The following is a 27,229-nucleotide window of genomic DNA, read 5'->3' as shown; positions in this document are numbered from 1 at the left end:
GAAGCTGAGCCATCTGCAATGACGATACCACCGGTGGAGCCCTGCTGCAACAACCTCACCACTTTCCCGACAAGAGAAGATCTTCTGCTGAAAGTGTCTTCTTCCTCTGAGCTGGTGGGATCAACGAGTTCGCCATTTCGCCTTCCAGGATGTCTCTTGGTCGAATCGCCCGTGCCAAGCACCCCGGTGGCCGGACAGCCAAGCTGCACCACTGTGACCGCGAATATCAGGAATACAACTTTTCACCGATGAACTCCGCAGCTGGTTTCTTCCCTGGGCAGTGCAGCGACTCTAAGTTTCCTCCTCGACGAGATCCTATCTTCCCCTGGTCAAAACCATAAACTGCTAGGAACAATTGCCACCGCTGGAGCTTCCTCAACTTTAAAGGTACTGTGTTCCACCTGGCCTCCCTTTCTTCGGTTTGCCCAAGGTGACCCTTAAATCCTTGGCTTTCCAACTGGGTTGGCCCCCAGACCTTCTAACTTTATCTTTTGAACCACCCCAACCTCTTTTGAACATTTCTACAAAGATTTGAATGCTTTGCTAAACTGTGTGATCTTGGGCACATTTCACCTTGCTTCATTTAAAGTGGGCCTGGCCTACGAACCTTGGCTCCACAGTAGACTCTGCCTTCACTAACTTGGTTTGGGCTTTTAAAAGTGTTGGGAACTGTTTTATTTTTATGACCTGCCTTTTTCTCTCCCTTTAACCTAATTATTAGAGTACCATCTAAGTTGTGCGCTCACCTCTGTTTTGACAAAAAGTGGTGTTTTGACTTAGACTTGTCTAGTAATTGCTAAGGGAGATGTGAATACTTTACTGATTGTGTTTTGACCTGGCTTTGATTAATAATGCTAGTGTATTTTCGAAAGTGTGTGTTAAATAAATAATTATATACTTTTGATACAAAGCTCTGGTCAGTGTTTGCTTGTTCTACTATGTTTTCGGCCCTATTGTGTATCCTCTGTATACTGCCTAACTCTTCTTGAGAGAAGTCTGACTGCTCAGCCACAGCTACCAGGTAAATCTGTGTGGTACAGACTGCTACCAATTGGGTTTACTGCTTACTCCTGTAGTCTTAATCTTTTTGCAGTGGTCCCCAAGGGAACTGCACAGGATTCTGCCTAACACTGGTGTACAGCGGTGGGATTTGTATTGAGGATACATTGTAGAGTGCTTCTAATACTGTAGTGCAACTAACCACAAAGCTTAGCACTAGCAAAAGTTTATTTTCTAACATGGAAAGTTACAGCCAGGAGTCCCTTTCTGCAAAAACTGCTGATTGTTTAAGAGTTCTTTGTAGACTTAAGGATCTTCCAGTTAAAGGCAAGAAAATGGAATTGATAGAAAGATTGTTAGACAACCAAAGTCTGGGTGGTGGTTCAGATGAACCTACCTCCCCAGCAAATGTAGACAACAGTGATGAAGTTAATATGGATCAAAGTGTATAATATTGTTGTAGAGTCAGATGAGGACAGTGAGGCCAATGTAACTGCCCCTACTGGCCCTCTGCTTGCCCTAACACCTCAAGCAATGTCTACTGGACCTTTGTCAGGTCCCATATTAAGTCCTGCATTCATAGAACTAGAAAAAATGAGGCTTGAATTAGAGTTCAAAAGAATTAGTGCCCAATCTGAACAAAAGCACCAAGAACTAAGGCTCAGAGAAATGGAGCTCAAACATGAGCTAGAGGTGAAGAAATTGTCTCTGGAAAATGCTTCTCTCCCCGGATCCTCTAGGAATTCCAGTCCCAAAAGCCCCCGATGCCTAAATAGATTGTGGGTATGTATGAACCTAAGTTGGATGTGTTGGATTGGTTGACTATGTTTGAGCATAATCATGGGTTCCAGGCCATCACAGGGAATCATTTGCTTCCTTGGCTGTTCTCTAAGCTCCCCCCTGTTGCATCTGATGAGGTAATGGAGTTGGGGGAGGTGGATAGGATGGACAATGAATGTGTGAATCTAGCTTTAAAAGCTAAATTTGGGAAGACCCCTTCCCAGTACCTTAAGAGGTTTAGGACCCTCAAAAAGCATGAAGGTACCCCTTGGGCTACCTGGGTGAGTGAAGGTTTGAAGAACTTAGAGGGATGGATTAAGGGTTACAGAGTGAACACTTATTAGGGAATGAGAAATCTTGTTATGTTGGAGACTATTTATGTTGCCTGCTCTCCTGAGCTCAGACAGCACTTGGCTGATTCAAAGGAAATAGATCCCACGAAACTAACTAAGGCTGCTGACTTGTGGGTTGCCAACAGGGCTACTCACAAGGATTCAGGGGTCACTCAGAAAAAGGATGAGGGAAAGCAGCCACCAAAAGCGAACCAAGAGATTTCTAATACCTCCCATACCAAAGAGGGCCACAAACAACAAAATAACCAGGGTAAGCCACCAGGGAAACCCCACCAGGCTAGTGTACCTTCTGGGCCCAAACCAGAAGGAGGTCAGAACAAGCTACCATTCCAGAGAGCATTTGGAACATGCTATCTCTGTGGGGCAACTGACCACATCAAAGGAGATCCCAGGTGTAAGGGTAAACCTGCAGGGATCAGCACAGTCTCCTTAGCCATCACTCCTGAGGAGGAAGTATAAGTGGCTAGTGCTCACTTTGAAGTCTTTGCTGAAGAAACCTTGGGTCTTCAAGCAAGTGTATCCTTAGAGCCTATGGATATGGTTGTCAGCCAGAATAGGGGAATCTATGACTCCCTACCAGCAAACTCTAAAATATATCACATAGACAGTATTCTCATCAATGGCCAGTATACTCCTGCCAGGAGAGACTCTGGGGCTAGCAGAACAGTAGTGGATGAAAGCTCTTTCAAACCTGAGGATGTGGCTAAGGCACCCAAAGGTCCCACTAGAAATTCTGGAGGCCTGTCCAGATGGTTCCTATTCTACCAGCCCTCATTCAGTGTAATAACATGACAGTGAGGATCCCGTCAGTGTTCAGACTGAGGTGCCTGGTAGAGTCCTGTTGGGGAAGTATCTAAAATCTCTAGGAGTAGTATCCAGTACCCCCCAGCCTCCCAGTATGGAGACACAGAACCTAACCAAATTGGCTAGAGAGGCCACCTTAAGGGACCACTCTAAGCCTGTGGGAACCTCTACTGAGAACCCCACTACAAGCCCTGGCATTAGTAAGTTGACCTCTAGCCCAGGCAAATTTCAGGCTGAAATGTTAGGGAAATGGGAGCCCGAACCAAGCTCCATCATTGTTCCCCCAATTTTAGAGTCTTTGACTCCCCCTGCTTCTGAGGAAGAGGTGGATAGACCAACTGGACCCCTACCTAGGCCTAAGAGAACTGGTAATTCTCAGTGCTGGTGGAAAACCAGAAAAGAAAAGTCTAAGGCCAAAAACCTTCAGACTGTTGGACCTTCTACTGAAGAATCCAACTCAAATCCTAGTATTGGGAGTGAAACTCCTAACATAGGTGAGGTAAGATCTAAGAGGAATGGAAAGCAGGTACATTGCCTAGCCTCAACCCCTCCAACCAAGAGGCCTGAGATCCAATCTTCTCCCAACAGAGAGGTGGCGAGAAACCTTGGAGGCCCCTCTAGATCTAAGGAAATCCTTTATAAGGACCCCTTGAAAAAGCCTAACAAAGGTTCAGAAGTTGTACCAACTTCTGAGGGACTGGACAACCAGATCACCTATAGATTTAACAAGGAAGATGTTCCTCAAAGGGTTTGTAGGTCATATAGCTTACAATGGAAAACCTTTGATTTTTCCATTGAACACAGGTCAAGGTGTCACCACCAAAATGCTGATGGTCTCTCTAGGATGTTTGTAACCGACTGGAGGTATGGGATACATCCAGGAGTGGATTCAATCCTCCTGTCCCTTAGTCTGGGAGGGGGGAGTGTTGGGGAGAATTCTCTTATAAGGCTAATTTCCCAAACCTAGTGAGCCCCCCAGCAGCTTTGCTGGATTGTTGGGGTTTGTTTTTTTCTCCTGCTAAGAGTGAGACTCTTTTCCTCACACTCTTAGGCATGATTTGAGGTATGTCTTTGACTTTTGGTGTGCTTATGGGCTATGGTTTTATTTACTCCATAGGGTATCATCTGTTTTTGTGTATGTGTTACACAGCACCCTCAGTACAGTAACACAGGGGTGTCATAGTGACCCCCAAAAATGGACTCTATACCCTGGGACTGACTACTGTCTCCCAGGGCATGTAAAGTTACCATTAACTTTACTAGTCAAAAATTGTGAACAGAACCAGTACAAACCATCATATTGTGGAAGTACTGAAAGGGGTTAATTCGATTGCACCTGGGTCTGTTTCCAAGGGGGCACTGTCCAGTGCCCCCTTGTCGAGTTTCTGGCTGGTGGCAGTTGTTACCACGCAAAATATTCCACCGGAATATTTCCTATGGGATTTTCCCATTGATTTTAAAAGCACCACTTTTTGGTGCATTGTTGAAAATACCGTTGGTTTATTTATTTAATAATAAATCCCCGGTTGGGTCTTTTTGACATAACTCTTTTCTAAAATGGCGATCGTGTCTGTCTCTGTAACTCCAACCAAGGTCGGGCCCTTTGTTCCACTTTTTGGCGGGCTTCTCCACAGAACCCCTCCAACTGGTGCCACTCAGTCTGGGTTCCACAGGATGTGTGGGTGGGGGAATTGACACCCTGGACTGCGTTGCCTTAGCAACCCAAGTCGCACTCTGTTCTGATTGGGCCAGTGGTGAGCCGCCCGGCTCACCACTTAGCATGTTTGAGTGACAGCTAGGCTGTTGAATGGGGGGTTTTCTGCATAAAAGCAGGGCTTTTGGGACTGGAACTTCAGAAGTTGCCACAGGACCTAAGAATCTGAAGAGGGAAGAAGCTGAGCCATCTGCAACGACGACACCACCGGTGAAGCCCTGCTGCAACAAATTCACCACTTTCCCGACGACAAGAGAAGATCTTCTGCTGAAAGAATCTTCTTCCTCTGAGCTGGTGGGATCAACCAGTTCGCCATTTCACCTTCCAGGATGTCTCTTGGTCGAATCGCCCGTGCCAAGCACCCCGGCAGCCGGATAGCCAAGCTGCACCACTGTGACCGCGAATACCAGGAACGCACCTTTTCACCGACAAACTCTGCAGCTGGTTTCTTCCCTGGGCAGTGCAAAGACTCCAAATTTCCTCCTCGACGAGATCCTCTCTTCCCCTGGTCGAAATCATGAACTGCACCCACTGCCAGGAACAACTGCCACCGCTGGAGCTTCCTCAACTTTAAAGGTACTGTGTTCCACCTGGCCTCCCTTTCTTCGGTTTGCCCAAGGTGACCCTTAAATCCGTGGCTTTCCAACTGGGTTGGCCCCCAGACCTTCTAACTTTATCTTTTGAACCACCCAACCTCTTTTGAACATTTCTACAAAGACTTGAATGCATTGCTAAACTGTGTGATCTTGGGCACATTTCACCTTGCTCCATTTAAAGTGGGCCTGGCCTATGAACTTTGGCTCTACAGCAGACTCTGCCTTCACTAACTTGTTTTGGGCTTTTAAAAGTGTTGGGAACTGTTTTATTTTTATGACCTGCCTTTTTCTCTCCCTTTAACCTAATTATTGGAGTGCCATCTAAGTTATGCGCTCACCTCTGTTTTGACAAAAAGTGGTGTTTTGACTTAGACTTGTCTAGTAATTGCTAAGGGAGGTGTGAATACTTTTCTGATTGTGTTTTGAACTGGCTTTGATTAATAGTGCTAGTGTATTTTCTAAAGTGTGTGTTAAATAAATAATTATATACTTTTGATATAAAGCTCTGGTCAGTGTTTGGTCCTATTGTGTATCCTCTGTATACTGCCTAACTCTTATTTAGAGAAGTCTGACTGCCAGGGGAGTTGCTAGGTCTGGAAAAGACCCGGGGCTATGCTGATGTAGGAACTGTTGGGACTCGGGGCTAGCTAGTCTTTTGGCTGTAGCTCCTGAGATTCTATCCGGGGCTACAACCAAAAGATCAGGGGCTATAGCCCCCTTACCCCCCCCCCCTAGCAACGCCCCTGCTGACTGTTCAGCCACAGCTACCAGGTAAATCTGGGTAGTACAGACTGCTACCAATTGGGTTTACTGCTTACTCCTGTAGTCTTAATCTTTTTGCAGTGGTCCCCAAGGCAACTGCACAGGATTTTGCCTAACAACACACCCACTCAAGTTCCTAACCAGGTAATTGCTATGTGGGTCTCCAACCTAATTTGGGGGTTTGAGGGGGAAACGGGGCGCGGGGCTGAGTTTGTTTGCTGCATATTGGAAATGTTAGCAGTGCTTACTTTTTTTCTTTTAGGACTCCCTGCCCTTGTTTTACTGGGGTTTTTAAAATAGAACCTGTCTCTAGTCGGCCTGCTGACTATTAAAATGCCTAGCAGCAGGTTTTCTTATGTGGTTGTGGCAAGTCATTTACATGCCCAGGATGTTGGGCCTAAAGTAGGAGATGCCTTGACATCTCAAGTTTAGTGAGGCAATATGGGCGAATGTGATGGACATAAGAGAAGAGAAGGACAGGAGTTGTATGCGCAATGACAAATCTGCAGAGGAACAAAAAGCAGGATGGTCTTCTCCAAGAAATATTTCTCTCACACCGGATCTGTGTAGGCAGGCCTTCCGGTCTCTTAAGTTATTGCCAAGTCTGCTCCTCTGTTTGTGCAGGCTTATGGGAGAGTCAGACCCTCTTCTTTCATAAAATCGAATTGAGGGCTTCCGAGGCTACTATGCTCCACAACTGGCACTACGTCTTGTGAGCAGATGGGCCCTGGGCCATACTGACTATGGAGCAATAAACAAAAAGGAGGTGTGTTTGGGAGGCACAACAGCATAGATCGGATTGAAGCTCAATGTTCAAATGTAGTTAAGTAACCTATGAATGTGTAAGGTTGTTTCAGGTGCAATAGGGCAAGTCTCAAGGTCACTCAAGACAAGAAAGAGACTACACAAAACACAACTAGTTGTTGCCAATCGGTAACCCTTAAAATGCACTCCTCGCAGGACATAAAGTCCCATACATCTTACGGTCTAAAAGAGGAAAATACCTACACAAGGACTTTTCCTCATAGACTAGAACAGTAAATGATTCACGATTTCATATTTGTGTAAGTTTGTCAAACGACAAAATTAGAAACAATTTCAGTCAGCAGAATGTGTTAATAATAACCACATAAGTGGAGAATAAGACCAGAATGATTACTCTTAGAAAAATGATATCAAAATGTATAGTCATGTATGTAGAAACCACACAAAATCAATCAATACCATCCAGAATACATTAGGACAATTCATTTAACATAAATCAAAATACATCAGTATATGTCAACTGCGCTTTGTGTTACAATAATCACACAATTTCATTTTGTGGCATAGGTTGTACAACATTCTCCTCTTAAATCAGTAATGCCGACGCGTTTCGGATTCAAACAAATCCATCTTCTGGGCAGGGAGCATATTGTCTCATAATAATTTGTGGTACGACCTTTATATTCTCATGTTTGCCTAAGGAATAATGAGTAGACTAGTTTAGTCCAATCATTTTAGAGTCGTTTTCTAGAACTAGCATTCATTGGGGTACTAAAGGCAAATGAAAAATCTTTAGTTAATGATGGGTTAAGGTAAGAAAAGTACCTGAGTTAAGCCGTTCCTGAGTAAGTGAACATGTATCTTAAAGTGAAATATACATATGTAGATCAATTGACCTTCCCCTTAGAAGAAAGGGTACAAGACAAAATAGCACTGGACTTTTTTTTGAAAGCATTGAACACCAGAAAAATAAACTGAGAGGGGAAATGTTAAAATCACTATCCTGACAAAGTATAAAAGGTGCTCACCTTTTAAACCCAGCAATCAGTAGTGAAATATTCCCTGGAAAACAAAATCCCTATACAAAACAAGTGCCAGTGATCATGTGTGTAATCATCTGCACTCGGAACATGACAACCTGAGTACTATCCTGGTAGCCAAATACATGAGAAAGCTTGCCAACCTAAAAAAACAGGGATTGCGCCCCCCTCTTAAAAAGATGTACTCTGTCCACTCACATGTGTCCTTTACTTGTGTCCTGAAAAGCAGCAACAATCAGGGGAAATTACTGCACCAGTGTCCACTATTGCAACCTCTCTTGCCACATCCTGGGCAAATATTTGTGACTTACTTGCCCTCTCATAATTTCCCCTCCTCCTCCCCATGTCTGGCTTTCAACAATACTCTGCTTTACAAAGATAACTTGAAAAGTACAAATACCATAGTGTCACTCAAATATATAAATCCTTACAGAAAACTATGTGAGGAAAACATTTTACAATAGTGCCAATATTCTCCCCGTCTTGACTGGGAGACTAAAAATTCCAGAATGCAATTCAGCAAGGAAGGGTAGGATGCTGCTGTACCTGTGGCTGCCACACCCCAGCTGAGGAGGAGACAGACAGAGTGGGTTTTACACACCAGTGTCACCCTGCGGTATGGCCGACACAGAGGTCTTCAGAAAGTATTGCTTCCCTTTGCATTTCATCATGGACATGTTGCAAGAGTGGGAGGCTGAATTGCACCCCACCACCGTGCATACACATGCCATTGGGCCACATGTGAATCTCCTGGCCACCCTGAATTTCTTCACCACTGGCTCTTTCCAGATGACCGTTGGCATCACTGCAGGCATCCCAATCCACCCAGTCACACGCTTTGCACCAGGTAGCAGCATCCATCATATCACACAGCTGACGCCATGTCCACATACCACGAACTACAATGGACGCAGATAGGTGGCACAAAAATTCTACATGGCACACCATTCCCCTGGGTCATCAGTGCCATTGACTGCTTACCATGTCGTACTATGTCTCCACCCCCAGCCCATTGTGTACATCTGTTGTAACCGGCATCAATGCCTAACCAGTATCCAATGTCAGTGGCATCTTCATGCATGTGCATGCCAACTTTCTGGGCTCCCTCCATGCCAGCCACATCTTTTGTTGTTCCAACTTGTGTGCGCAGTTGTAAGCCGGACATTTAGCTGACATGTGGCTGCTAGGTAAGTAACGAAACTCCCACCAACACCTACCACACACATGCAGCCTCACATTCAAACATGGAATTATGGCCACATGACCATAAGAACACCTGCATGTCATCACAAGGTCCACATAAAGCCAACTAGCTTGCATACAAAACTCTGCACAAAGGAACACCCAATGCGCACCAACACTAATCATGCCCTACTTTACGCAAGTGATGCCGGTTACCCATTGCGCACCTTCCTTGTGACAACGCTACCGGTGGCCCTAAAGTATGCAACAGGAAAGATACAATAGGACAACAGGTCCTCAGGGCTATCATTGAGCAGTCCATAGGCCTCCTGAAGTCATGATTCAGATACCTAGATAACTCGGGCAGAGCGTGCTCCTATACAGGCCACGTTGTGTGCAAAATCATACATGTCTGTTACATCCTGCATAACAATTCTGTGCACAAAGGTGTTCATGCCTTACTGACACTTGACCTCAGGCCACAGCCACGTGCCAGGCCACTGACCTGTGCGGAGACCAGTGCAACTGCAGAGCGATTGAGGAAGTAGCTGTTTGCCAAATTCTTCACATGAGCATGCATGTAGCTTGAAAGGGACAGTGACAGCACACGAGGCGGTGTCCATTATGAAAGGATAAGTGCAAGGTATGACTTGCACGCAGTCACCTTCCTCAGACACCAATGTAAACAGCCATGTAAACAGCCATGTGAGCATGCCAATACATAGAAGCACGCACACCACCATACCATAGCCTCACAATGCACCCCACCACTGCACATTACCAACAATGATGAGTTTGGAAGATGTGGGTACCTACAGCAGAGCTATTGCACACAGCAGCACTAAAAAAAAAGTATCCTTCTCCACAACCGGAATCCCCAACAGTGTCCATACATTCACCCATGCCACTATAAATGTGAGCTACAAGACATGTCACACATGACCAATCATCTGCATGCTGTACACACACCAATGACCAATTGTGCTGGATACATCATGAGACAACAACAGTGCAGTCAAACAGAGTCCAAATACCCCCCAGCATCGTAAGAAATATATCAACCTTGCGGACTGACAAAACAACATTGTCTGGTCTGACACGCCAGTAGTCATGCAGAGACTACGCCATCCCCCAGTGGAACATCTGCTACCCATCCTTCAGCATGAAGCAGTACATGCCAAAACAGCCCTATACCACTCTCACTCGCAGGCCACTTGCACTGTAGGGGAATAGATACACTTGCTCACATCTGAGAGTGCACATGGGCGCAATACACATTCATATGCTGCATGGTCATGGTGCCATTATAGACCACAGGAAGCTTACCCACAATGGTGTCACCCTCAAGTATGGCACTCTATCCGTGCAAACTACATGGGGTCTGAACAGACAGGCCATCACGTTCAATAGGAGCCGAAGTCGGAAAGTGCCACGATGGAGTAACCCCCAAAAAATGTCACTAACCCAAAGTGCCCAATGTACGACTGGAAGTGGCTGCACTTTGGGTTACACACATGACTGCCCCACACATGGTGAAGTAACTCCAAAGATCTAACAAGATGCACTTCTCCCACCAACTAGAAAGTCAGATTCCATTCACATCATCATCTTCACACTGGCAGAGGTTCACAGGAGGGAGTCGAGTGTGGATACCAAAGTGAAAAGAGCAAGGAATGCACAGATTGTAAAGTGATACTTGCAAACATGTCACATGCAGTGGCACTACAAGCCTTTCACTAGAAGGGGTACAAACCCATCTACAACAATGGAGGGTGTGGTTGAACATGACCTGCTCACAGACAGGACCATTGCCAGGCAGGAAATTACATTACGGAAACAAACCCTGGGAATGCACTGTTGCCAAAAGGCATTGTAGCTGTAGGCTCGAACAAGCACAACATGAGAAAGTGCCAACGCATCCATGCACACATAGATCGCTCACATTATGATGCCACTACATTGCTGCTATCGATGGCACTGATAGTATTGGGAGGTGGTGACATGAAAAAGAAGATGTACACTGCATGCTCCCCAAGGATTGGCACACCTCCCCACAATGGACCTTGCACCCACCACCCCTGCATAGCTGCTTACCATCCACATGAGAGAAGCTTAAAAATGCCACAATTCCAACATACTGTGCAGGGCACCAGGATGACCATCTATCAAAAGACTCACAATGCACACACTTGCACGTTGTGGCACACACTGGTACATGCATACACTCATACTAACAGTGTTACCACCTGGAGTCTAATAGCATCCTGAAGGGGAGCAGCAAAATCTGCAAAGAACACCTCTTCCAGACTTTTCTGTCTCCAACACTGACAGGACGGAGCATGGCACTCTTATTCATCAGCATCATCCAAATGACTGATGGCCCCCACACAAATTTCAACAAGGCAAGCACAGTCCTACTCCCTCACTAATCAGTTGAGATAGGCCACCAAAACAGTGTGTCCTTCACTGTTGCAGATGAGCTTTTCAACCCCAAAACAAGGCCTTAATCAGCTTATCAACATAGCAGAAAAGTATAAGGTCAGTGTGTTTTTTCCTGACTTGGACACGCCATGCCAGCTGTGCACAGAAATGCATGGCACCTAACACCCTTCTATCCCCTCCACCCAGCCTCCGGGAATACCTTGTGAATAACCTAAACACGAGGAAATAGGTTGGTGTGGTGCACACTGTCACATCTATGTTTAAGTGTTGCATGGGTGGCAGAAACTTGGATGTGAGTGGTTGTGCAAACCATGGAAGTCTGTGTCTCTCACAGCACCTAGTAAACCAGAGCACACCTCCTCCCGGAACAGGGTCTTCTCTTTCCTGGGCGTCAGTCACTATGTGGGGCCTGGTGGTTCTCCTCAGAGAGCTTGGTTGATGGTGAATCCTTTGTATTTCAGGTGTGAGTTTGGTGTTCTATGTAAGCCTGTGCGCTGGATGTATCAATGCTATTCTGTGCTGTATTACAGCTCAGGAGAAACGAGATGTGTAGCAAGAAGGAAACCGTAATTACAGTAACTAAGTACTTCCAGGACAAGAAGCCAAACAAAACCAAGTATTAGTACTTAGGTTTTCAACTGAAACAACGGCAAAGGAACCTGAACACCAAGAAACGCTAAATGCAGTCGCCTACAGCAAATTTCTCCAACCCGCAATCGGCACAGCCTTATCTTAAATATAAGAACCACAGGACACTCGTCTACTCAACATCCCAGAATCTACCAAAAACATAGAGAAAAATGTTTATCCAATATGAATGTGATTTAGATAAGGCGGACAGTATGTTAAAAGACGTATGTTATAAATTAATATATAACTTGTATGAACTGCTTTTCATGTGCCTTGAAAAAGCTTGAGAAAGGGCGAAACACATGGACCTTCCTCTTAGCGGAGTTTATTGGCGCTACTATATCAACATGTATGATTGGAACTTTTATACAAATACTTATTGGCAATCTTTATAAACTACAAAAAACTGTTGCCACCACTATACAAATACGTATTGGCAATCTGAATAAACTATGAAATACTGTGAATAACTAACAGGTTTAAACTAATTTATTGAATAAACAACCCTAATAGAATTGAAAAAACAAGTGCACAGGCTTACATATAACACCAAACTCACACCTACACACTTACTGACTAGTCGGTGGATACCAGTCTCTTTGTAGCCGTGGAGTTACTGGTACCCACATAGATAACAAATAACTGAAAATTAAAAATATTGGGGAACAGAGTACTAACTAATCTACTCACCCTCTTACCTTTGTATTTCAGCTTCACCCGCTCCTTCAATTCCAACCATTTCTTCATTTCTTCCATGGTGTGTCGCTCGATGCCCTGGGTGTTGATCTCCTCTGTGAGTCTGACCCACTGTGTGTGCTGCTAGCTCTGAGTGGTGCAGTGTCCAGGCATACGGATTATGGTGGTCTGGTCGGGATGGATGAACTCCACCATCAGGTCCACCTCTCCGTGGGTGAAGTTCATCCTGCTCAAGACCTCCTTTGCAGCTTCCATCTAGCTGGACATCATGACCTGTGTAGCGATTGGGGCCACTGGGGTTTGGTGGTTTATATTGATTATCAGTGGTGGAGGAGGAAGCGTTTGATGCTAATTGCGATGAGTGAGTCATTCTGTTTCATAGTGGCAACCGCAGGTAATGCGTTGGTTGAGTGAGTGTGCAGGTGTTGGGACACCATGTGGTCAGAGCAATCACTTTTCCTAGTGTACATCTTGTTTGCTGATTGGAGATCCACAGCATGCTGATGGGGTTGCATGTGTGGTCAGGTTGTTGGGTGCATTTTTTGCTTTTGTGTCATGGTTTGTGTTTCAATATGTCTGTGTTAATGTGTGATGTGTATGTCTTGTTGGTGATATGTCTGTCTTGGCCTGTGTTGGTCATGTTCACATGATTGGAGGGTCCTGGCATTGATTTGGCATTTGAAAGTCTGACATGCAAGGTGCACGTTTCAGTGCCATGCTTTCTGCAGCATTTCTTTCTCTCCGGACAACAACATATGGTCACTTCTGGTGTGTTGGTGGGTGTGTGACTATTTTTGGTGGATGTGTTGGTGGGCGTGTCGATTCTTATTTGGTGTGTCAGTGGATGTGTTCTGGTTTTGGTGGGCATGTTAGGGGTTTTGTGATTCCTGATGAGTGTGACACCACAGAGAGTAGGTTTGAGGGTATTTGCTAAACACATGTGGATCTTCAGAGATGTGAGTCGAGTGTTGTAACTTAAACAATGAAGTTGATGGTGAAAGTGTTGTGCCTGATGCATGGAAGTTTGTGGGTTTGCACAGTGATGGCAGGGATGTATGGCGTGTGAGTGTATGGGAACAATGTTTTTGTGTGCTAAGTGAAAATGTTTGTTGTGTTTGGATGTATCTTTTTTTCCGCATTCCAAGCACTGTCCTTATTCTTAGTGAATCAGGTGTGACTTATGCCAACATTTGTGCAAAGTGTAAGTTCTTCTAGTTTGCTGAGATTAAATTGGTAAATTGACGTAATTTACACTGCACACAAACACCTAAATGACTTTTTATGTAACCTGTGCCAAAAACACATAGTTAGTACATTTGGGTCACATATATGCATATATACATATATATGGATCGCCATAAAATTTTAGCCAAAATTCAGGATATAGAGAATGAGCTGGAACAACTTGAACAGAGTGAAGAAGGAAAGAGCCTCCGTACCAGCATTGAGAACGGATACAAAACATATGAGGAGGAAATTCAATTACGTAAACAAAGGAAATTTATCATAGACAAACAAGACTATGAACAGGGAAGAGTACTGACCTTTGCTAAACGGTTTGATAATCTACATAAAAACCTTCCCAAACCAACTGCAAGTGCAACTGAAGATTCTCCTACCGACGTTTCCTCCTCGGACGTTGATACCATTGAAAGTGAGGGTGAACAACATCCTTCTAGGAAGCTTAATTTTTTAGAGGAGATGAGACTGTTGGGAATGGAGGGCAGGTTAAACAGTGGAAAGAAAGCCAGAGGTCGAGGAAGAGGAAAACCTCCGGGCCAAAGAGGCCGAAAAAAACTAGGAGGGGAAGCCGTTGCCTCCACATCCAAAGTGGACAAGCCGGAGCGACTAACACGCTCTGGAACCAAGAAATAACACTCATAGAAAGGAACACGTTGGATATGTCTATTGTAAACCTATCCTCTCACTCCCTGACTGCCGATGAAACGAACATATTACAAAAAGGTCTCAACTTCTGTCCCTCATCACGCTACAACTATGCTGAAACCAGGATTGATTTTGACAAATACATGCGTAAAGTCAGATTAAAGAAATTTTTCGCCATGTATCCGCCGAAACCCAAACCTCATACTAACTTCCAGGGGGGCACTGAAGTTTCTATTCAAGATACGCTCTTCCTTAGAGATTTGGAACAGTTGTACTCGGACAGTAATCTGGATACTGATGCTTGGGACCAAGAATCTGCCTCCATGTATGTCGATACTTCCTGGCCAGGTAAGACTTTGCTTAAAGTTAAGTCACGCTTCAATCCAGTATTTAATCCTGGAGGTCATGTCGAGGCCTTTCAGGATTTGGTCATTGATGACCTCAAAAAGATTAGGAAGCAACGAGAGACTTACAAATCTAATCTTACAGTATCACAACAAGCCACCATGGAGCGTTTGAGTATGATGACGGATCTCATTATTAAACCATCGGATAAAGGTATGAACATTGTCCTCATGAATCGCGTAGACTATGTCAAAGAGGCACATAGACAATTGTTAAATAAGGACTGTTACGCTATCTTGCCTGGTGATCCATCAGAAAACATGAGCAACACACTAGGTCATCTTTTACAAACTTGGAAGGAGAAGGATTTACTAGACGAGGATATTTGTCTATATCTACATCCTAAATTCCCAGTGACACTGACTATTTATTTTTTGCCAAAAATTCATAAGAGTCTTATTAGGCCTCCTGGTAGACCTATTGTCACACTATGCGGGGCCCTACTAGAACACACCTCTAGGTTCATAGACGAGACTCTGGTATCATTTGTTACTTCTCTGCCCTCCTATGTGAGGGATACCAAGGACTTTTTGAGTTGTATAGATGGCATTCCATGGGAATCTACCTTCCTACTTACTACACTTGACGTGGTTTCTTTATACACATCCATAAGACATAGTGATGGCCTGAAGGCGTGCGAATATTTCTTACATACACGCTCTCTGAATTATCTTCAACATTCGCAGATGATTCTTGAGATGATTGATTTTTGTCTAACTAATAATTGTTTCCTCTTTGACAAACAGTTCTACATGCAACTTCAGGGGACTGCGATAGGCTCCACCTTTGCGTCCTCTTATGCAAACTTGTTGATGGGTTGGTGGGAGAAATTTGTAGTTTGGAATCCTAGCAACAGTCACTTTACATCTAAAATTGCCCTTTGGCTTAGATATATTGATCATCTGTTTATAATCTGGGAGGGTACCAGTGCTGACTGGTTAGATTTTGTTAATATACTTAACATCAATGATTTGAACCTACAGTTCACCGAGAGCCACAGCAAGACTGCTATCACTTTTCTTGATATTCTTGTTACTGTGGCTCAAGGTGAACTCATCTCCAGACTATACAGAAATCCCACCAGTTCAAACATTCCACTACATGCTTTGAGTAATCACCCCACCGCCCTTAAATGGAGTATCCCCTATGGTGAGTTCATTCGTATATGCAGAAATTGTACAAAGATTGAAACCTTTGATTACGAATGCGCTCTCATAGCTAATAGTTTCAAACAACGTGGCTACCCTAAAAAAATTCTCGAGCGATCCTTCCTGAAAGCGAGAAGTATGGATCGCTCACAGCTATTGTTGCAGGAAGCTACTGAACATATTACCACTGATTTGAATGAGACACGCCTCATTTTAACATTTGGAACCAAAGCACGTAGTATACGCAAAGTCATGCAACGCCACTGGCATATTCTAAAATCTGATGAACATCTAAACACCATTTTGGGCGACCATATTAATATTACTTTTCGACGGTCGACCTCAGTCAAAGACACTTTAGTTCCCAGTTTTATGAAGCCCATTGACAATGTGACAACCAATGCCTGGCTCAACATTAAATCTTGCGGCTTTTACAAGTGCTCCAAATGCAAAGCATGTACATACGCTGCTAACAAGACCCACTATACCCATCCTATCTTGGGTACTAACATTAAGATCGCATCCAGAATTACTTGCGATACTGATCATGTTGTATATGTTCTTAACTGTCCTTGCAACAAGTGGTATGTGGGCAGTACCAAAGGCAAATTGTAACTTAGGATACTTCAACACATTCGGGCCATCAGAAATACTGACTCCAACTATCCGATGGCTTTGCATTTTCAGTCCCAACATGACAGTAAACTTGAGGGTGTTTCCTTCTTTGGGATTCTCACAGTGCCCAAGTCACCAAGAGGAGGCAATCGAGAATTATTGCTAAGGCAACTGGAGACTAAATCTATTTTGGACCTTGAGACCAAGAAACCCAGAGGTCACAACCTGGATGAAGAATTATATACTTTTTTGGGAACCTAATAGCACACTTTATTATGTACTTTTTGCATGCATTCTTGCTGCATTTCTGGGTTCCCTGACACAACAGTCTTCACTTGCCTGATGTTAATACCATTATTCTATTATTCTATTTTGCCTTGGACATTTCCTTGATACTTTTTTGATACTTTTTTGATGGTGGTTTCTTCATAAATTATGATTGGCCTGCTTTGTATTACTATTTGGTTTTAACATCTATTTTTAGTAGGGAGTATATCTTTCTTTTGAGATTGATAATTATGTATTATATTGCCTTTTACACAGTGTTTTTTGGACTCTTTTAGACACAGTATACTCATATTGCATTTGTCTCGTACTTTGAAATCATTAACTGTATGTTTAGGGTACTATGGATATGTATGTATATTGCATTTTCATTTTTCTTTTTTGTTTATTTTTCATATGTGGATTTTTAATCTATGAGTAAACGGGCCTATATAACATGTATGCACTATTTAGGTGAATTTTAAGGAATATTAGGAAGGTGTGTGCCCCTTAAATTGGAGCATCTGATGGTCTATGCACTTTGCACTTTACTGTGGATCTATATATATTTTTATCATTCTCTAGCTGTCCATGGCTGCACGCCCTTTTGCCATCCTCCTTTTTTTTATGGGAGGTCAGGCTGGTTTTCAAACCCTGTGATTACACAAACCGTGCACCCATGGACGTAGAGCACTATGCGTATTATCTTTGCTATACAAAATTAAATTTTGATCCCTATGCATTTCCCCTTGTTTCCCCCTTTATCCTTTTCCTGTACCCTGTTTACCTTTACCTTCCGTACTATTGCTGCTATGTACTTCGCACCTTGCACTTTGTCTTTGGCACTTTGCACTTTGCACTATTGTGCATGCACTAAGCACTTTATCCTTTGTCTAATATTGCTATACGTGTTGTGATTTGACCCGTTCTGCACCCTATCTTATACACGAGTCTACTCAATGTATAGGTTAGATCGAGATTACCAATGATGAAGGCGTATACATCAATGTCATTTTATTAATGCACGTGTACACTTTGCATAGAGGGTTCTTAGATGGGAGACGGCAATATACCTGTGAGTTTGCCCCATTACTATGTTTCTTTTGGGCAGGCTTTATTTTATTATATTCTTGATTTTCAAAGGAATGCCGCTGACATCGCACCGCACCTTCCTAAGCACATTACATATCTATGTTTCATACATTATAGTTAGGTGCTATGCAGCTCGCCATTGCTTTTTGTATTTTTCATACGTAAGGCGCTCCTTACTTTATGCTTGTGCGGTTCTTTCCTTCTGTTCTACGGGTATTATTATTATATATTTTTTAATAATACTTTACCTTGTATTCTGACCATTTTAGGGTTTTGTGAGGTATTTGTCGTCTCTCTCATCTATTCCCTCTTTGTTGTACTCTGTGTAACGCTCACCTGGCTCCCACGGAGGCGCTGGTCTGGGTTGCTGTGGCCTATTCAAGCGTGATGCGCAGAATTCGGACCACCGATTGAACAGGACCCTGAAATCTTGCTTGTCTGGCCCGTAGGAATATCCTTCTGCAGATGAGAAAGGGGATTAACTGTCTGCTGAATAGTGTGCTTGCTCCCCCCTTTCCCCCTTCGTTCTTCTCTGACTTCCTCCAAAACCCCCGGTTTAAGCTCACCTTATGGTTTGGAAGGATGAACTCTCCATCCTGCTTCTGGTGCAGGGGCGCGCGTTCGTCCAGTTACTTCACTGGTTTTCAGAATGGCGCTGGCAAATTCATTTGACTTTTCTGAGCGATACGCCGTAAGTATGAAGATGCAAAAGTTCAAGTGTGAGCCTCCTTTTATGTTGTTTTTCCTAACCTGTGATCTGTCCTTTATTTCAGGTGCAGAACAAAGGCGATGCGTTGAGGGGTTAAATTGCTGGTGGTAAAATCAGGTGAGTTAGTGATGAGGGCGACCCCTCTAAATGTCTTTATAATTCCCCAGTAATGTCTTTTGTCCTTTCCCCATAGGGACCGGGGTGCGGACCTGCCAAAGATGCGGTGCCGACCCGAGATGTGGAATGGTTCACCAAGAAAAGCCGGTAAGTAATATGGCTGAACATTCGGCTTTCCTCTTGTGTTCCCTTGCTCACCTTTTGTCTCTTCTTCTCTCCCCTAGGTGCAGAGATGTGGCGACCAGTGCTGAGAGCCGCGATGGAGCCGGGCGGCGTCTCGGGAACAGGTGAGTGAAGCGCGGCGCTACAGCGAGCAACGCGGTGCTTTTAAATGGAAGTCTTCCTTCAGGAATGCTGGCGTGAAGAATCCGGATGCAGGTAAGAAGGTTGAATAAGTTCTTGGTTTTCACCTTTCTCTTCTCTTCTTTCCTTATAGGTGTTCCAGGTTCGATGCGGGCGTGGCTGGAGTCCAGGTGCAGGAGCAGACACGGTGAGCGTTCAGCTGCTGGGATGCAGAACAACGCGAAGCACGTGTGGCTGTCCGGGCGTGGCTTAAATAGCCTTGGAAGAAGTTCCAGGTGAGTATTCTTCCACAGCCCCACCCAAGTAACAAAATAGTTCCTTCAGAAAAATAGTCCCTCCTAAGCCTCATTTGGCTTGGTTCTTCATGCAGCATGGTCTGCATCAGGTGAGTGTTCAGCATGGTCTGCTTCAGGTAAGTGCACCAAACACTTCCCCTTATGAGGCTGGCGCCTATGGCGCCAGGACTGATGTCCAACATGAGCCTGGCGCCAACGGCGCCAGGACAGAGTCCAAAGAGCCCCTATAAAGGGCCGCCCGACTTTTACCCGGGGGCGTGATGCCTGCTCCCGGGGATGCTGGGCCTGGCCTGGTGCTCCGGGGGTAGGCATCATGACACTCTGTGGCGTTAGCGGCAATATTTAAATTTGTAAATTGCCGTTTTAAGCGCAGCATTCTATTTAATGGTTTTATTTCAGACTATTAAGGTCGATATGAGGTAACACTTGGTCACTACAATATGGCCAATTGCTTTTCTCCCTACATTGGAGTTACGTGGTGTATGAGACACTCTATACATACCATAGAGTTTGAATTGTGTTTTAATGAGTCAATTTTCTGTGTTTACCCTACTATCGTGAACAAGCGGTCAGTTGATCGCGAAACGTGTCGGTGTAACCTTCCGGTTCTCCCTTGCTATGCACCTTTTATTAATAAAGAACATTTGGTGCTACCTGATCTTTGCCGTGCAGCCCTTTATTTGCTAAGTACTGGATTCTCTGGACCTGGCTGCTCTTGGGAGTGCATTCCGCAGATTTGGCCCTCTTTTGGGCTTAATTTTCGTTTGAAAAAAAAAAGAAATATATATATATATATATATATATATATATATATATATACATATATATATATATATATATATATACATATATATATATATATATATATATATAAATAAATATTACAAAAGGGTTAAGATTAAATCATCAAAAATGTAAAGTCTACAAACATTAGAAATAATAATGGTAACAACATAAAAGTATATAATGAATGCATTTTAAATATATTATACTAAAATCAAATATCATGGTAACCTTAACTCACTTTCTTTTTAGTTGCAATATTCAGCTGGGGTTGTAACATTTTTTACAGTGAAAGTAATGTAATTTGTTTTATAAATATTCATTTGTGGTTGATAAAAATATGAAGCAATTTTTATTGATGTATGTTCTTAATGTATATTACATTTTGGCTGCTTGCATTACTAGTTACATTATGCATTAGGTAGTATTTATTTTTTAGTACAAATTGGATGTGTGTATTTGTGTTTATTCAAAGCATGACTATTATCATTTAATGTTGCTAAATGTGTGAATTGTAGAAGTAATTCATAGATGTACTTATCTTTTTGTTTATTTTTATTTATTTTTATTTGTTTGTTTGTTTATGGATAGTACTGGTGTTTGTTTACTTTGATTTGAAGAGTGTAGGGCCAGTATCCTTAACAATTGGTGGGAGGATGTTTAAGACCGCGGTCCTTAACAAGCAGTGGAAGGATATGGATATAATACCAAGTGTTGCAGGGTTGGTAGAAACTGAACCAGGGGCAAGGACATTTGATCATGATATACAAATGGGATAGTGGAGGGGAGGCTATTGTCTTGTTTTTCTGATGCTGAGGAGATTGAGTCTGGCCACATTGGCAGATTTTGAGATGAAGAGCGAGAAGTTGTGGGATGGGTGGAAGACAACAATAAAGTTGCGAGCAGATGCAGAGGGGGGAAGGTGGTCAGGAGAGAAGAACAGAACAAGGGGAGCAGAAGAGATAGCCTGTTTGGGTGTGAAGTAGAACATGTTATTCTTAGTGGAGTTCAGTAGAGGTGAGTGATATGCCATCCAATATTTAATGGCAGTGAGACGGTTTGAAATGTTTGACCATAACTTGTCAGATAAGAAGGGAAAGGAGAAGAAGCTCTGTGTGTCATTGGCAAAGAGTTGATAGGAGAAGCTGTTGGAGGAGATCAATGTGCCAAGAGCAGATGAATAGAGAGTGAAGAGAAGTGGACAAATGACTGACTTTGGGGAACACCAACAGTAAGGGGGGTGAGAGGAAGTGTCTCTGGCCAACATATGAAGCAAAACAAGCAAGGGCCTTGTTCCTGAGGCTTAGGAGAGATAGTGTTGAAAGGAGGTCAGGATGGTTGATGGTATCAAAGGAAGCAGAGAGCTTGAGAAGAATACGAATAGATGAATGGTAAGCATTAGAGTGGAAGAGGTGTAGTTGCTGACATTAGGGAGAAAGGAATCAGCGGGGGACAGAGTATGGAATCAGATTGAAGAGGATCCTGGAGGTTGTATGTGTCAAGGCACTCAGTGAGTTGTTTGAAAACTACATGCTCTAGGATTTTGGAATAGTGAGGTAGAAGAGTGCCAGGATGAACGTTGGCAGGACAGAGAGGATCTAAGTAAGATTTCTCAAGAATAGGGATGACAGTAGCCTACTTGTAACGATGGAAATGTACCACTGTCAAGAGAGGAGATGAAGAGAGAAGTAAGGGATAGAGCGTTATGGGGCAACATTAAGGGTTAGTGATGAGGAGAAGGGCAAGAATCTCACATGGGTTCGTTTGGAGATTCAGTAACAATGCTTGCATACCCCCCCTTTCCAAGGGCAAATAATCTTTTCAACTATACACCATTGTACGTCTCTAGGGGCATGTATGAACACCATGGGAGACATCTTCTGTATCTAGAACTATTTAAATGTCCCTAATGGCCAAACACAACAATGCATTGTAGTAGTGCTATACATTTTAGCATATGCCGATGCTGATGAGTCAAAAGTGAACTAGCATGCCCTTGTGAGTACAAAGGTTGCAGATACAACTCCACCAGCGTGGGTTGGGAAAGTGGTCGGGCCGAAATGTATCACATATTGATGGAACACTGCTCCTGACAATGATTTGATTTGGGAGTTGTTCCACAATGGCCAATTGACCTGCATGTGACATAAAAATGATGCAATGAATTTAGAACAAATGCATTATGGGATATATCATTCAAATGGTGTGTACTGTGAAACATGCAATAATAAGCATAGTTTCAGATCTAATTAATTTAGTTATGCAACAGAAGAGTGTCCCTGTTTGATTCATTTCAGGGTCACTGATTTGTTCACATGTTACACAGCAGTAATTGGAAGGAGGGGTGAAGAAATTCTGAAATCCATCTTTGCAAAAATGTACATTCATTGGGATATGAAGACTGACCTGAAGAAAGTGGGTAAATAACTTGTAAACCATTGAAACCCGTAGACTAAGAATTGTTAGAGACTACACAGTTTTGCTTCTCCAACGACGGGGCACCCCCTGTTTTTCCGAGTAGCCTTTTTCTGTGAGAGATAGCCCTTTTAGGTCTTCTTCAATATCTTGTTGATAGAAACATCATAGTGAAAAATTTGAATGTTCTAAGTTTTTTAAATTTCTCTGATTGAATCAATAACTTATGTTATATGTTCTAGAGCAATAGTACACATTAGATTGGGTCTACAGGTCATTAAATTGAATTGTTACTGTTAATAGACTGACCTAGTGTGTGTGTTTTAATACTGCCTGTTACGTCACACACCGTGTTCACCATGCAGTGTATTTGACGATCTTTTAGGCAGGAGGAAGTCCCAGAATTCGAATCTTGCCACCAGCTGCATACCAGAATCCATTTCTTATCCTGTCTTCTATAAGATAAGCGGCACATCAGCGCAACCTAGCACTAGAGGGAAATTAGATAGTTGTAGTTAGAATTTCATCTTATCCTTCTGTCTTCTTTTTATGCAAATTACAAGCTGGGGCACCTCCTGTTATGTTCCATATTGTTTCTCCCTTTAGGATCAATTTCAGAACAGTTTGACAGTTGTTGCAATTGTTAATGAAGTTCTGAGGTATTGTTCCCTTCTTTTTGTTAAAGTACTATTTGTCAGGACAAACCCCAGATATTTAGTCTAAAGTCACCCTCTTGTGATATTTGTGTCTAAATCTTTGCCTAGTGCAAAGGTTTTTTCTTTATTGCTGTTTTGGGAGTGCAGATTAAAGGTGTAATTCAAGGCCATGGATGGGATGGTTTAGGAGTGAATGTATACAGCGGTGAGTGAGAAAAGATAGGAGGATTAAGATCAGCAAAGACTTGCAGTGGAGGAGAGAGTGGTGTAGGTCAGAGAAGTAGTTAGGAGATTTGATGGCAGGAAATATTCTTGGTAATGGAAGTGGTAGATGGTGAGAGAGATGGAAGTGGGAGTGGAGATTGAGGCAAAGACGATGAAAGTATCAGGTGGAAAGAAGCAGTTGAGATATTAGAGGCAGAGAGTTGAGACAAGATGTGAATAATGTTGAGTGAATTACCATTTGAATGGGTTGGCAGAGAGTGGACAGAAGACAGCGAGTGGTTAAGCAGTAGAGAGCTAAAGACAGTGGACAGAGGAGTGGAGAGAGAGAGAGAGGGGAGGCTAAAGGCACCAGTGACAATGAGTTGATGATGTGGAGGGACGGAGGGAGTCAATTAGTTGTGAGAACTGTTCATAAAATTGACCAGCGGGACCAGCTGGCCAATAAAGAGATAACAAATTAATGCAACAGGGGGCAGTGATTGTGGTGATAGTGTATGTTGATGGTATTTGTTTAAATACATGTTACTAAATAGTGTTGTTTATATTGCAATTGAGTTTTGTTGTTTAGTGTACTTTTAGTGTTTATATGTGCTTTATGTTGTAATTTATGTTATTCTTATTGTTAGTGAATTATGAATGTGTAATTTTAAAATGTTGTTTGTTTATTTTGTATAAAGCAAATTATATTATTCAAATGTTTATACATTGAGGGGGTAATTCATGGAATAAATGTGTGCTTAATTAGTGGCACAAGCGTGAAAAAGCGGTGCATGCGTGTGAATCGCACGCGTGCGATTCATGGAAGGCCCTGCGCGTGTTTTTCCTGGGATGTGCACCAAATCTGCACGTGGGGCACACGGGCGCACACGTCACTGCAACATCCCTAAAGCCGTGCGCAATACGCACAGCGAAAGCACACAACATTAGCGCACACACATAAAAGGGGGCGGAACATGGGGCAGAACACGTGGAGTGGGGAACAACGCGTGAAAATAAGGGCGTAACTGGGGAAGTACTGCTCGGAAGTACACAGAACACCCACACGCACGCCAACTACATGTATTCATGGAATGGAACTGCAGAAACCCGTGCACGCCAAAAGACATGCACAGGCCTAATCTCGTCAGCCACACAAAGGCAGGTGGAAGCGTCCCTACGCAGTATAAAAATGCGTGCAAACAGAAAACACGTACATACAGCTACGCTGAATGTCCCATTTCTCGCAGCACTGATCATGGGACACCGCAGGAGTAGGAGAATAGCCAGGCCCACATTGTTTTGCACAGGACCAGCCTTTTTGGGATGCCTGATGACCAGGTCTATGGCAGGTATAAGTTTCCACCTCATATAATTCCATACCTGGTCCAGGAGTGGGAGGATGACCTCACATCACCCACCTTGTGCTCCCAAGCCCCTTGGAAAGGGTGCTCAGTTTACTGCATTTCTTGGCCACTGGGTCATTTCAGTAGACCACTGCCATAGTTGGGGGGGTCTCACAGCCCACGCAGTCACGCTGCCTACAGCAGGTGTTGGCAATCATGACTGCATGACCCTCAGTCTGCAGGCACATATACATGCCCAGAACACCCTCAGAAAGGAAGGCCATGGTCCAGGGCTTTTACAGGGTGGCACACTTCCCCAAAGTACCCGGTGCCCTGGATTGCACCCATGTGGCCCTACGTCCACCTAGGGCCACAGAGAATATCCACCACAACCGCAAGCACTGGCATACCATCAACGTTCAGGTAGTGTGCGATGCACAGGGGACCATCTCTGTCAATGCTTACTATCCCTGTTCCACCCATGACAGTTTCATATACAGAATGTCCGCCTTGAGCCGGGATCTGGAAGCTGGGAAGCTTGGCGACACATGGATCATTGGTGAGTACAAATGCCTGTGCACATGCATGCGTGTCACACAGAGACAAATACATATACCAAACTAATGACAACCATTATCACCTCCGCAGGGGCCAGTGCCTACCCCCTGAGCACCCACATGATGACACCAATACGGAACCCCACCACACTACCCTAGGTAAGATACAACGCAGCCCATATTACAACCTGGGCCATAGTGGAGCGCACATTTGGAGTGCTCAAATCAAATTCCGCTCCCTTGATCGCTCTGGTGGGCAGCTACTCCATGCACCCCCAGTAGTGTGCAGGATTGTTGTGGAAGAATGTGTCATGAACAATGTTGCAACACGGCGGGGAGTACCGGTGGACATGGTGGTGCCTCCACATCCCCAACCACATGCACAAGTGCTGCGCATGGGAGGGGAAGGGCACGTGGAGGCTGCCCAACTGAGGTGCCCCTCACCTTTTGTGGCCTCCCAACCATGGCACTGATGTACTAGTACCAATGTGAGGTCCACACAACAATTGTCCTGGGCAACTTGGGTGAGGGGGTCAAGGTACGTGATGCAAACAGCACCCCTATGCTCCTGCAAGGCTGCCGGTGACCCCTTAGGAAAAATGACAGCTCACGCAACGCACGCTCAGGCATCCAAAAAAGTAAGAAAAAGAGATACTCGACCCATGTAGCCCACATGCGTGTAAAATAACACACGCAGTACTCTGTGGCAGCCAGGAACACAAAACATGCCTACGTGATCAAACCGCAGGCTAGTAGGACTGAAAAAAAGGGGTACGCAACAAACAGGGACACCCGCAGTGGGAAAAATAGCATGTGCGACTCACCAACTGCCTTGCGTGTAGAAGAAAGCGTAGCCAACACCAACGCCAAAAGTACGCACTGTAGCCACTGTGAAGTAATGGCATGTAAACCCCAACGTCTGGAAAACACTCGCACCGCTCTCCATGAAAAGCACATACAGATTGATGGAAACCCACGTGGGACCTTTAACCTGTGCCGAGGGAAACGCCTGAGCGCACGTTATGTCACCTACGTGCTTACGCGCTAAGGGCCTTTCCTCGGAATTCATGCTAACATGCTGTTTTTCACTTGCCAAATCACTCCGTTTCAAGCTGGCCACGCGACAACACACAGAAGACCACACTCCTGCCCAGAAGGCCGAATTACTGCACCCCAGAGCCCTGAGCAGCCTCCCAAGAGCCATCTGCTGCTGCCTGCCTGCCTGCTACTACCGTGCCCTGCCATTTGGTGCCTGCACATCAGTCATCTGTAGGGGTCCAGTTGCTGTGACCACCCTGCTGGAACAGAAGACTCCCGAATTGGTGTTCCATCACTCCACAGCCCAGCCCCAGGACCCAGTTGCCCACCCATACCTGCCTCAGGGGTTGCCATGTCGGGGCAAACACCATCAGAGACCACTGGCAACCCCCAACCAGAGAGGCAGAGGGCTACCAGCTTCAGTGAAAAGGAAGTTGGTATACTGGTGGAGCATATTCTGGGGCATTATGATGCACTCTTCACACCATCGCGCGCTGACAAGGAAGGACGGAGGAGGATCTGGACGGACATAGTGGGTGCCATGAATGCAGAGGGGGTGGCACCCTGCGACATCAAACATGTCCTGAAGCGCTGGGAGGACTACAAGTCCAGGACCCTCAAGAAGGCCTGGAGC

This window comes from Ambystoma mexicanum, chromosome 10 (genome assembly GCF_040938575.1).
Source record: "Ambystoma mexicanum isolate Mex_15411 chromosome 10, UKY_AmexF1_1, whole genome shotgun sequence".
NCBI classification, from domain to species: domain Eukaryota; kingdom Metazoa; phylum Chordata; class Amphibia; order Caudata; family Ambystomatidae; genus Ambystoma; species Ambystoma mexicanum.
The sequence above is the reverse complement of the archived record's forward strand: the minus strand, read 5'-3'. Positions refer to the sequence as shown.